Genomic DNA, 11,278 nt, shown 5'->3' with positions numbered 1-11,278 from the left:
CCGGAAGGTGCGTCCTCGCACCTAAAGGGTAACAAACAAAAACAAACAAAAACCAAGATGACTAGGATTTGGGGATACCGGGTCTTGGGAGGAGGTTCTGGTGGAGGACGGATCGCCAGGATGGGGCAGGCAGAAGGCAGAAGGGTCCAAGGAGGTGTAGATGGAGGGAGGAGCCAGGAAGGAGACAGGAGGAGTCCGGAGCAGGAGAAGATCCAGAGCCCAGCTATGGTGGTCCAAGGTGGAGCCGACGGAGGGAGGAGCCATGGAGGAGGAGCAGCCATCGACTCCATGGGGCCGACCGACGGCGGCGGAGCAGGTGGAGGAGGAGACTGAGGTGGAGACGGAGAGCCGAAGAGCCAGGGTGACGTCGAGGCGCTGGAGGTCCAAGGCGACGCCGCAGGCTTTGGCGACTGACACGGAGACGGGGGAAGGGAAGGACGCGGCGGAGCCAGAGCGACTGAGGACTGAGGTGAAGCCGGAGGGAAGGAGGAGCCTGACAGAGCCGGTGGGATGGAGGGACGAGGCGAAGCCGGAGGAGAGGAATCCCGAGGCGACGGATGGTCGACGACAGACCAAGGCGGAGCCGGAGGGACGATGGAGCCTGGTGGAGCTGGTGGACTGACGGACCACGGTGGAGAGGAGGGAGCTAGGAGCCCAGGGGGAGCCGACGGGTCTACGAGCCGAGGAGGAGTCTGGGTCTCGGAGGCAGGACGGTGAGGCGAGGGATCCTCCAACCTCGATGGCGATGGAGACCGGCAGACCCGTGGCGAGCTCCAGATGGTTTGCTGAGGATGAGCGCAGGGGCTGCTGGGATCCATCGACGTGGTGTGGCATGGGTGGGAGGGTGGGAAAACTTGAGGCGGCACTGGACGGAGCGCACGGGGCGCGGGCACTGGAACGGGACGGAGCGCACAGGGCGCGGGCACTGGAACGGGACTGAGCGCACGTGGCGCGGGCACAGGAACGGGACGGAGCGCACGTGGCGCGGGCACAGGAACGGGACGGAGCGCACGTGGCGCGGGCACAGGAACGGGACGGCTGGGCGGAACCAGCGGGCTAACGGGACGGCTGGGCGGAACCAGCGGGCTAACGGGACGGCTGGGCGGAACCAGCGGGCTAACGGGACGGCTGGGCGGAACCAGCGGGCTAACGGGACAGCTGGGCGGAAACAGGAACTCAGGATACAGGGGAGGTGCCCAGTCTAAGTCCAAGTCTACATCATCCAGCTCCCTTTGCAGATCCAGCAGCCCCAGGTGGATGATCAGCTCATCCTCAGCCGATGTGCAGTAGGCGGAGCTCCACTCCGCGCTCTCCTCGCAGTCGGCTGTGTCCACCGCGGGGAGCTCCGTTGCTGGCTCGCGCACCTGGTCTGACGTATACGGCTCGGGTCCTGTTACGCTCCACGGCTCTGTCGCTCTCTGTGACGATGGGTCCGTGGTCACGCTCGACTCCGCCCCCGTGTCAGCGGTGGGCTCAGGCTGGGGCTCGACCATGCGGTGAAGGGCTGAGCTAGGCTCTGGATCTGGAGTGGGGCTGGTGTAGTTGTCCTCAGGCGCAACCATCATGGTTGATTTGCAGGACACCAGCACCCACTCGACGTATGCGGCGAGGCTCTCGAGGACCGCTCCCGGACAGCTGCGCTTGGCTGGAGGTGTTAAGTCCGCGGAAATAGATTTCGAGCAGAGAGCAGTCCGGGTAGCGGGAGTCGTTGGCCAGTTCGAGGAATAGTTCTGTATAGTCCTCGAGAGAGCAATCCCCCTGCTCCAGCAGGCGGATGAGGTAGTTTGGGTCTTTGAACTGGGCAAACATGGCAAAAAAACAAAAAAATAAGGGGGAAAATACGCCGCTATTTACACTTTGTAGGTCCGAGCGTTCTGTCACGGTCGCGCTTACGCGGGACGAAGTACACAAGGTTTAGAATGAACTTAAATGGGTTTAATTCCAAATAGGTAAAATAAAAGATATACAGACAGGCAGGTCGAACAGGCAGGCAGGATAAACACAGGTACAGACATCGGGTAAGGACCTTGACGCTCGGACAAACAGAACTCAAAACACAGCACTTAAATACACGGGGTAATTGACAACACTGACGAGACACGGCTGCAGACAATCATACAATTAACATGGAAAGGCAGGGCACAGGGAACACATGGCACGAGACGAAAACAATAACAAAGTCCGGAGAACGTGACAATTGTATTCTCCTATTTTACTGTTCAGTGCTTTGATACAATCTGTACTGTTAAAAGCGCTATATAAATGAGTGATTAATTGATTTGTGAATTCAACATTTAAAAGGAGCATTTCACACACACACACACACACACACACACACACACACACAAAAATAAAAAAAATAAAATAATCTTAAACTTGGTGGAGGAGGAGCATTAAAGGGGAGTGAGGAGAAAAGTTTGGATGTCCTTTTCCAAATTAGTAAGGGTGTTTTTTTTATATTCTTTATGTCTTTTTGTCTTAAGGAACGCCTATCATTACATTGAATACATTTAAAACTATACAATTCAGTATGATCACTTATTTTATCTATTTGGTCTCACTAATACCGGTGTACTTGCATAGTAAATAGATGTGTACATAATTTGTAAGCACAGTGTAAGTACACACTGGTATATAGTATCCACTGCTGTAATATTTCTGTAACTACACACCTGAAACAGCCCTCAGAATATTTTATGTAAGTACATGTGTGTAACAGGACACTTCACTGAGTACGCTTGTAACCGAAAGGTTGGAGCGTAGGCTGTGACTCTCCACCTTGAAAGTGTATGTGGCTGTAATTGGTGCCCATCATGATGCAGCGGACGGCCGTGTCTGAGAAAGCGTGATCTCATTGTGAGGTTCCTGAGGGGTGCCAGGAGGTTAAATCCTTCTAGGTCATCCCTAGTGGCCACCTGGGATCTCTCTGTCATCCTGGCTGGACTTCAGAGGGGTCTCTTTGAGCTGCTGGTGTCAATCAAACTTAAGTTACTGTAACTTAATACAGTTTCATCAAGAGAGTCTGGGACCTCTAAGCATTTTCAGTGAGCGGAGAGTGCCTTGTGTTCAGGACGTGAACCGACTGTGATTTGCTCTTTTAGTTGAAGTGCATACACTGTTACACATTTGTACTTTCATTACCAAGTAACACTTTTTATTTTAAGGTGTAATTACCTTATTAGGTACTTAGTAAATCTTTACTTACTCTGTTTTATTGACACCTTGAAATAAAGTGTTACCCTAAAAAACACTGGTTGTAATCAATTTCCTATTACACATTTGTACACATGCCCTTCTGTGGGTTTTTATATGTACCAGCGTGTACTTTACACTGTGGTTACACACTACGTACATATCTAGTTACTATGTAAGTACACGGGCATTAAGGACACAATATAAAGTGGGACCTAAATATCACCTTTGTAGATTTATTTTGAACGGGGTGTCTCGTTTTTGACCCATGTGTGAAGGAAATGGACTGTTCATTAAATAACCCATGCATGATAAAAGACATGGCTTTTGCATTTGCGGCTTCAATGTGTTCAGTTTGTTTTCTAAAAAAATGCATTATTTCCACTTATTGTTTGCATAGCTGATGTACTGTGTGATGGTGAGAATATAAAATCATGCACAAGTTTACATGACAGCTGTGAAATCCATGCTTTCAGACTGAGCATTCACTCTTCAGGTGACAAACTTCTCATTTCAATTCAGAGCGTTTTCTTTTGTTGTGCTGTGTGATACAACACGTTCATTGTTGTAACTCATATTATAGAAGTAATGGGAAGGTTAGATAGATTGGTTATTATATAAAATGTGTCTGAGTTTATGTCTTTGCAGGAGATTTGCTTGATAACCAATATATTGTTTTAATGATTAGAATTACAGTTTGCATTATTTTACCCTCATATTTTATCTTCAAAAGTGGTTGAGACTACTATCCCAACCATTATATTCACACTTCTTTCTTTAGAATGCGGTTGCAATATTTTTGTTTAAGATAGATAAGGAAGACATGAATAACTCTTCAGCGAACTTCAGCACACATGAAGCATCCAACAACCTAACAATATCTATATTTAATGATATTGGCATTCTAGAATGTAATGTTTTTGGCTTCAGTTTCATAATTGGTTTTCCTACAAATGCCTATGTGATCTGGCTCATCGTCACGGGAAGAGGAGCTGGAGTTCCATCAGACTTCTTCATCCTCAATGTTTCTGTTTGTGTGCTTTTTTCTCCATAAACTATTTAATCATTTTGTTCTACCAGTATTGTCCCAGTTTTTGTTAAGACTTGTTATCACTGGTTCTCCTCTGTTTCAGTGTCTGATGTGTGTTGAACGTTACATGGCGGTGGTCTGCAGCATTGTGGCCTGGATAATCACTCTTGGATTCCGTATTATCTCCATGCTTGCTTTTCTTAAAATTTACTATTTATATGTGGTACCTCTCGGTGCAGTTTCTACTCTTCCTCTTTATTAAGTTGTTCTGCTGTGGGGCTATTCTCAGAGCTCTGAAGCAGTCAGGACCAGGAGAGAAAGTTAGAGAGAGCGAGAAAGAGATATGATGAAAACAAAATAAGAAGAGTGTTTTATCAGATTTTCTGGTCAGTTAGTTGTTGTTATAATATAATGTTTGTTTTATGCTGGCTGGATTTGTACTATTGGTGCTTTATCTGCATCTGCTTGGAAAATTTTTTTTGTTAAATAATCCTTGCATCATTATTCATTCATCAAAACATAAATAAATATGTACCTTGAATGCAATGTTAGCCAATGGCTTAAAGTGTCTGCCAAATGCATCAATGATTATTAATAGTTAGTAAGGTAGTTGTTAAATTTAAGTATTGGGTAGGATTAGGGGTATAAAATATGTTCATGCAAAATATGTACTTTTTAAATAATAATAAAAGGCCAATGCATGCTATTATTACAACTAGATGATAGTGAGATTTGGTCAATTATTGCAAGTGTAGATTTTTGCAAGTGTAATTTAGTTGTGTTAGTTATTACTGGATTGTGACTGGAAGTTTTAGGCACATTTACAATTGTGTGCAAAACAATCCTGCAGTCCTACCCCTGTGAGGCCCTACAGTCCTGACATGCAGTCATGCTTTAATTTAAAATTAATATCTGAAATGTTACTAAGTAGACTAATCAGAGTCAGCGTAGCTTTCAGCACAACCTTTTGGTGAAAATAATCACTACACCATTGCTCCAGTATCCAAAAGTCTACAGTGTATTGGTCAGGCCTTTTTGCAATGTATTTGCGTTCTGTTTTGATTGTGATGTAAGACATGGCCATTATGAGTGTGTGTCATTTAGCTTTATTTAGACAAGCAGAAATGATAATTAAGTGTATTGCTACTATTTCGACTGTGTTGATACACTGAGAAGCCATATTGGATTTGGGAGTCAAGGCTGTTCAGAGGATTCAGAGGAAATCTGTCTTGAGAGGCTGTTCTCGGATTATAAATGGGAAACAGATTTCTGTTAATTTTAAAAACCAATTAACCATCATGTCATCATACCATGTTATTTAATCTGTGTTTGCATTTTGCCACTCTTTCTATTCTTGTTTGTGTGTAATGTTGCATGTTTGATTTGAATGCTTTTTCATATTTGTATTTATTTTTGTTTTTTTAAATGTTTCAATTAAGTTAATGACCTGTACATTAAATAACCCGTGCATGATGAAAGATGTACCTTTGCATCTGTGGCTTAAATGCAATCAAATTGCCTTGTGAATTTACCATTAAATGGTACCGCAAAAATTGAGCATTATAAAAATCATTATTCATGGTTATTGTTTGCATAGCTAACGTACTGTGTGATGGTCAGTTTGCATTAAAAGTATAATAAAATGCCTTTTTTCCACTTATTGTTTGCATAGCTGATGTACTGTGTGATATTGAGAATATAAAATCTTGCACAACTGTGACAGCTGTGTAATCCACACACTGAGACTGAGCATTCACTCTTCAGGTGATGAACTCCTCTATTCAGTACAGATCATTTTCTTCTGTTGTGCTGTGTTAGATGGATTGGTTAATTAAAAAATTCTAAGTTCTGTTTTTATAATTGAAATGTAATATATCGTTGAAATTGCTGATCTCTTTGAAATAATGATTTTGTAGATTACATTGAAACAATTTCAATTCTGTTTTACTCTGCATTACTTTGTTTTTTACGACTGGTTGTGATTTAACTGAAGCACATAAAGGTCTGATTCCTAGCATTAAGTTTGGCATTTGCGCTTCTTTCTTGCCGATCACAACTGCAAAATTTCTTTCTTTTGTAGTGAGAAGATAGTAAGGAAGACATGAGTAACTCTGCAGTGAACCTCACCGTAGATGAAGCTTTCATCAACCTTACAACATTTGTATTTAATGAAATTGACATTCTTGAATTGAATATTTTGTGCTTCAGTTTCTTCTTTGGTCTTCTTACAAACACCTACGTGATCTGGCTCATCCTCACAGGAGCAGGAAGTGGAGTTGCAGCAGAGTTCTTCATCCTCAATCTCTCTGTTTGTGGGCTGTTTTTCTCTGTGTACTCTTTGCTAAGTTTTCTCACAAAGTTTTTTGTGAATGAAAGTCTAATATTATCTACTAACTTTATGTTAGGAACTGCTGTCACCGGTCATCCTGTGTTTCAGTGTCTGATCTGTGTTGAGCGTTACCTGGCAGTGGTTCATCCTGTAACCTTTCTGAAGTACAAACCTCTCAGATACAGAGTGATCTGCTGCTCTGGGGTCTGGATAATCACTCTTGGTTCTTGTCTAATCTGCATGCTCAGTTTTCTTACTGAACATGGGTATATGTGGTTCCTCTCAATGCAATTCCTGCTCTTCCTCTCCGTTCAGATGTTCTGTTGTTTGGCTGTTCTCAGAGCTCTGAAGCAGTCAGGACCAGAGAGAGAGGGAGAGAGAAAGCAGAAGAAAATCACATGAAGAGAAGAGCATTTTTTCTCATTCTAATGACTACTATAAACACGGTTATCACATATGCTCCATTAACTATAACTGCATTGATATTTATTGTGACACAGCACTTTCTTCTGATTCTATGGACAGTTGGTAGTTTTTGTTTTATGCTGGCTGGTTTTACCACCCATTCTTTATCTGCATCGATTAAGAAAAATCTCCTGCCTCAACATCTGTAACATTTTGAGCTAATTAATAAGTGGTATCATTATCCTTTTCATAAAATATAAATTTGTACCTAGAGTGCAATGTTTAGTCACTGTAGATAAAATGCTGACCATCATCTTCATATATGATCTAAATGGCTAATCATCGCAGGAATTGAATTGAAAAGCTTCAGTCTCTTTGTTTGATTTTTGTTTTTTCTCTCTCTCTCTCTCTTTTTTTCACGGCAGTGACAGTCTCACAAGGATTGCAATTTTTCTTTGGACTTATTGTCCCTGGGTCCTTCTCTATTTCAGTGCCTGATAATCATCCTGAAACCTTTCTGAAGTTCTATATCAAAATCTGATTTGCTGATTTGCTTCACTTTCTTCTGGATATTTATTTTGGCTCTTATTTTTCTGAATATTTAGCTTAATATAATTTATTGTGAGTGAGTGAGTGAGTGAGTGAGTGAGTATGTGTGGTTATATTCATTGCATCATTCTACTCTTGTTTTTGATTTAGTTGTTTTGTCTCAATAATATGAAAGTAAAATTAAATCACAGTGGTTTTCATTTTAAAATAGATATTTAGGTTAGGTTACTCTGTTCATCATTTCAACATGACTAATTGCTTAAAACTAAAATGTTTATAAGACATTAGCTAATTTATTGCTTTATCTAATGGTGAGATGAATCATGTGTCAAGTTTTTTTAGTGTTAAGTATACTGTACATGTAATTTAGAGTTACCATATTTTTACAAGTGAGTTTCATCATTCTATATAATTAAGGCATGTTGCTTTTTGTTTTATAAATAAATTGTAACAGCTCTTTCGGAATTATTTTAGGTCACAATGTCATATTGCTGTAACATTTAGCAATAAAGCTTCTTAACATCAGTTCATGTTTCAGCTAAGGTTATCTAACAATGAGCGATATATTTTAAAGTGCTTATGTATCTTTGTTAATGTGAGATGACATACATAAACTCTAGCAGCCCACAGACTGATGAGTACTTAATATAAATGGACGATACTTACCGTGTAAAACAAACTGGCACAGGCTGATTGGTTCATGCTGCATGTTGAGCTTGCAGCTTTACATTTAAATAGCTGGCATTCACTTGAGCATTTTGCAAGTTCCTCTGAAAACCTGTGTAGATTTGCTGTAGGTTATTTTATGATATTTGTGCAGCACCCTACAGTATGGCTTTTGACAGCACCGTATTGGTGGGTGTTTGCAGTAGCAAGTTCCTGTACTTGCTTAGAGCAGCAATAAAAAGCTATAACAGCAGCAGCATAGCAGATCTATTCCGCCAACAATGTTAACACAGCAGAGTGGAAAAGATTATTGGTCCACATCCGGGATTTTACAAATAATGTATGCTCAGCAGCACAGACTAAAAGATTGATTTGAGTCGATTAAAATAAGTTGATTATTTTCAACACAGCTCTGGTATTTAACAACTGTCAACAGATGAGAACGAAAAATTAACAAACGTGGAAGGTTATACAAGATAACTGCAAATGCTTTAATGAAAATAAAAAAGGGGAATCTGCAAGACAGGTACACAGAAAAGACATCAGACACTGAAGATAAAGATGAAAGGAGATGATCATACATCCAGGCAAGAAATGTGGATTTGTATGTCCAATGCTAATATATGAAACCACATACAAAAGCAAAGATAATGCTTGGACAATTAGTTTTGTTATGGCATTATTCATTCACCCTCATGCATGGTACTCTTCAAAATGGTGGAAGACAGTAATTCTGGGAGAAGAATGGTTTAATGGCACCAGGTCTGGCAGATGTCAAGATTTATGAAATGTCCTTACTTTATTTCTGGTTGTGGGAACATTTCAGTTGTGATTTGTGAAGGAATTACTACTGGACCCAAAAATATAGACACAAGTGGATAAGTTTTAGAAAGTGTATTTTCAATTTCCTTAGTGTTAACATTCTCAGGATGTCTGTGAGTATTCTCCAAGCCAGGGAGTGGCAACAGTGTGTAGAAGATCAGAGGAAGGTCTGGAGGCTAGCAAGCATGAACTGAATGGATTGGCTTACTGGTATCGACTGGATCAGTATAGCTAGGGTTTAGGTGGTCTTTTGAGGTGAATGGGGTGACCTGCTTGGTAATTGTACCCAGATCTACCACATGAAAGGCAGATCCATGGTACACTGTAAAAAAACACTGTCCAAAGTGTGTTGTAGAATGCTTTCTGAGGAGTAATGGGTGAGTAGAGAACAGTACCAAAGAAATCCAATTTCCTTCATCCTTTTCCAGTCACAAGTCCAAAACAATAAATCCACAAACCAAATAATTTAAATGCATAATAAATGGACAATCCAGCATCCTGGGCAGTAGATAAACAGATTCAAACTTACTGACTCATTACATTTGTTTTATGCTGACTGGATTTGTACCAACTGTTTTATATCTGCTTTGAGACTCTCGTTTAAGCACCAATAACATTTGAGTTAATTAATCCTTGTATCATTATCCTTTTATTAAACTGTATATGTGTACCTTGTCGAGTACTTGTCGATTTGGATTCAAATGTATGCCAAATGATCATTATCCCCTTCACAATGGGGGCCTGCTAACTCTGTATTAGATGTTGGTAGGCACAACATATCATCATATTTGTTTAACAGTTTAGGAAAATAGAAAGCTCTATTGTTGATTGGGTAGCTAAACAAATTTTAATGCATTGTGTGTAAATTTAGCATGCTTCATTTCACATTGACTACGTTATGAAAATTCAGTAGTTCATTTGAAATGTTTTAGTTTTCATAAATGTAGCCACTGTGAAATGTAAATTAACTATTAGGAATGGGAAATCAGTATTATATGTAGCATACGTTGAGGTAAAGTGAGCCACTTAAATGTGCAAGTTAATTACCCAACCATCCATCCATCCATCCATCATTTTTATAGTTTATTTAATGCTTAAATCTGAAATAGGTTTATATTCCAATAAACACTGGGTCATGCACTCCAAACAAATGGTACTTTCTGGTAAAGTGGGACACTGTTAAATATCTTTACCCAAACTATACTATAAACAGTGAAAATATGTGGAATGACTTGGTCAAATAACCTTTATATTGTTGCAGTTGTGTGTTTATTGTTATAAATTACTTTAGAACTTTCTGAGCGAGAGCACCCTCTAGCCAGTATGAATGAAACATGCATTAGGCCTACATGAATGTTTGCCTCTCAACAATGCAAATAAAAGAAAATGTTCTCTATAAAAGAAAATGTTAAGTTTACTGTGTACTGTTGTCTAGATAATAACTGGATCTTGTGTGTCCTGCATATTTGTTTTTCTCCAATGTGTCCCCTTATATTTATACATGCTACTTCTGCATGCCGTTCTTTCTCTTCATCTTCATCAAGTTGTTTTGTCTCGTGGCTGTTCTTGGAACTCTGAAGTAGTCAGGATCCAGAAGAGAGAAGGAGAGAGCAAGGGGAAAACCACATCATCTTATTCTAGTTACTAATTATATTTTTCTGTATGCAGCACCTGCTTTGGTGTGTTTTTAAAAAGGTATATGCATATCACTCAGATGATCATAAATGACTTCTGTGAATGTTTTCTCATTTGTACACTCCAGACATGAAATTCTATTATGATGTCATTTGCATGTCATATACAAGTATTTGCATGTCAGAGTTTCAGGAAACGTTTCAGATTGTAAAGTTTTATTTCATGAGCAGATCACGTTGGATGGCAAACAGATCTATGTTGCTATTTTTTCATGTTTTTCATTTGTTCATATTTTTATGTTGCTATGTTGCTGAATTCATTTTATTGCTAGTATTATATACATTTATTTGAACGAAGCATATAATCACCTTTGAAGACCAAAAAGAGTAAGGAGCCTATTTTTTTGTTTTTTAGAGTGGCATTTCAAACAAGTGAAGAATAAAATTTGATCAGGTTTACTCTGTACAGTCCCAGACTTTTCTGGTTTATTAACACTTGTATCTCATTCATAGATCACAGTTGTGTTTTTTGCTGCACACTGTGAAGAGATGAACATCTCCAGCGAGATCTTCACCACTGATGGATCAAAGTTTTATAGTTACGTTTTTCACAACGGCACTATGGTGGAAGACAATTTCAGTGGGATTTCA

This window comes from Puntigrus tetrazona, chromosome 18 (assembly GCF_018831695.1).
Source record: "Puntigrus tetrazona isolate hp1 chromosome 18, ASM1883169v1, whole genome shotgun sequence".
NCBI lineage: Eukaryota > Metazoa > Chordata > Actinopteri > Cypriniformes > Cyprinidae > Puntigrus > Puntigrus tetrazona.
Note: the sequence above shows the minus strand (reverse complement) of the source record.